Source organism: Ovis canadensis, chromosome 18, assembly GCF_042477335.2.
Source record: "Ovis canadensis isolate MfBH-ARS-UI-01 breed Bighorn chromosome 18, ARS-UI_OviCan_v2, whole genome shotgun sequence".
Lineage (NCBI taxonomy): Eukaryota > Metazoa > Chordata > Mammalia > Artiodactyla > Bovidae > Ovis > Ovis canadensis.
Window position 1 is genome coordinate 46662691 of NC_091262.1, and position 2806 is coordinate 46665496.

Consider the following 2806-nt stretch of genomic DNA (forward strand, 5'->3'; position numbering starts at 1 on the left):
CAAAGAAATCCCAGGACTGATCTCCTTCAGAATGGACTGGTTGGATCTCCTTGCAGTTCAAGGGACTCTCAAGAGTCTTCTCCAACACCACAGTTCAAAAGCATTAATTCTTTGGCGCTCAGCCTTCTTCACAGTCCAACTCTCACATCCATACATGACCACAGGAAAAACCATAGCCTTGACTAAACAGAACTTAGTTGGCAAAGTAATGTCTCTGCTTTTGAATATGCTATCTAGGTTGGTCATAACTTTTCTTCCAAGGAGTAAGTGTCTTTTAATTCTATGGCTGCAGTCACCATCTGCAGTGATTTTGGGACCCCAAAAAATAAAGTCTGACACTATTTCCACTGTTTCCCCATCTATTTCCCATGAAGTGATGGGACCAGATACTTGCCCAAAATGACAATATCATGATAGACAAAGAAATACTGAATAGCTTTTCTAAAATAATGGAAATTCAAGAAACAGGACAACTAAGTGTAATGCAGGAGCCAGGATTTTGTTTTGCTGTCAAGGATATTATTGGGGAATTGACAAAACCAGAAAAAATTCTGGCTAGTTTAAAGTATAATACCAACCTTAATTTCCTGATTTGGGTCATTGCACTCTGGTTCAGAAAGAGAAGGTCCTTATTCCCAGGAAATACACAGTGAAGCATTTAAGGATAAGTAGCATTATGTCTGTGACTTACTCTCAAAAAATTCTTATAGGCAACAAATATGTCTATACATAGAAAATAATTTAAAATGTGATAAAATATTACCATTTGGGAAATCTTGCTGAAGAGTATGTGGGAAATATTTGTAATGGCCTTCCTACTTTTCTCTCAGTCTGAAATAATATATAAAAAAAATTTTTTTTAGAAAAAAATGTTGGTGTCTCAGAGTTCAGTCTTGGGAACTTCCTCTCCCTTCCCACCATTCTCCTCTTTCTGGGAACTCTCATCTCCTCTGTTACTTCATTCCCATTATCTGTATCCCAACAATTCTCAAATATACATATATCTCCGGCTCAGCCCTTCTTAGGAGTTTAAATCCGTGTATCTGACAGCCTGCACAGCATCACTTGAAATTCTCAAAACATCTAAAAATTACCATGCTCAGAGCTCTTCTCATGAGATGCCCCCTGACCCCATTTATCTCAATGAATGATGCCATAACCCATCTAAGTATCCAAGCAAGAAATCTGGGCTCGTCCTGGACATCTCCCTTGTCCTTACTCCCCACATCCAATAATCCTCAAGTCACTTGGGGAGACTATGAGTTCCCAAAGGCAGGGCTCCTGTTACTTACCCTTGTGCTCCAGTCCCCAACAAAGTGTCCTGACATATTGTAAGTGCTTAAGAAATGTCTGTGGATAAATGAATGAGTTGATCCCTTGATTGATCAAGAAAAAGATCACTCCTCATGGGAACAGAGTTCTACTTTCTGAACCCAGACACAGGCCCAGTCTTGCTGACTAGACTACAATTTACATTCATGGAAGTTTGTATCAGTTATCTCTTGCTGTGTAACAAATTATACTCAAAGCTTAAGAACTTAAAAGAGTGATACACATTTATCATCACACACAGTTTCTGTGGGTCAAGAGTTTAGAAGTGGCTTAGCTGAATGGTTCTGGCTCCAGATGTCTCCAGAAGTGGCGGTCAGGAGCCACAGTCATCTGAAAGTGTGACTGGGGCTGGCAGATACACTTCCAAGATGGCTCACTCACATTGAATGGTGAGTCGGTGCTGACCTTTGATAAAAGGCCTCAGTTCTTCTCCATAGGAGCTCTCTGCAGGCTGCTCAACTGTCCTCACTTCATGGTGGCTGGCTTTCCCAAGAGCAAGTAATCAGAAGAGAACAAGGCAGAGGCTGCCATCTCTTTTGTGACTTATCCTGGAAATCATACTCCATCATTTCTGCAAAGCCCTGTTGGCCATTCCCTGGTAGCTCACATGGTAAAGAATCCACCTACAATGCAAGAGACCTGGGTTCGATTCCTGGGTCCAGAAGATTCCTTGGAGAAGGGAATGGAAATCCACTCCAGTATTATCACCTGGAAAATCCCAAGGACAGAGGAGGCTGGGGACTATATAGTCCAGGCAGTCGCAAAGAGTAGGACACGACTGAGCAATTGACACATTCATTGGCTATTCAGGTCAGCCCTATTCAGTGTGGACGGTGACTCCACAGGGTTGTGAATGTCAGAAGATGAGGGCCATCTTGGAGGCTGGCTTCCACAGAGTTGTCACTGTACAAGGACCCCGAGCTAACGGGACCAACAGGGGCTGAAATCCAAGCTATACACCCTTAGATGAAGTGGGACATGCACTAAACCCCACCCAGGCTGCAGACAGCCCTGTCAGCTCGCTCCAGCCACCTCTTGGTTGTGAGTCTTATCTCTCCTTCAAAGGTTTCCTGGGAGATGTGCAGAGAACACAACCCTGGCCTCATGAGTTTCCCTCATCATAACCAACAGGTGCTGCCCCTCACAGTTTATAAAGCCCCTGCGCCTCTGTTGGAGGGCGTCATCCAAGCACCATAGCGGTTCTAGTTCACAGATGAGGGTGTAGGTGCTGAGAGGTGAAGTGACTCGCCTGAGGCCACACAGAAAAGGCTTGGCAGGACCAGACCTCTGGCTCCTAACCCCACATTCTTTCCACTGCCCTGCCCAGCTGCCAGCTCAGACCCATGTCTCCTAACACCCACTGAAGCCTCATCCCCGGTCCTAAGCAGGTATTTCTCACCCTTCTTTTGGGAGCCCCACCCCAGCCCCCTAAAGGATCTGCCCCACACTAGACCCTGAGTAAATACGTTCATGA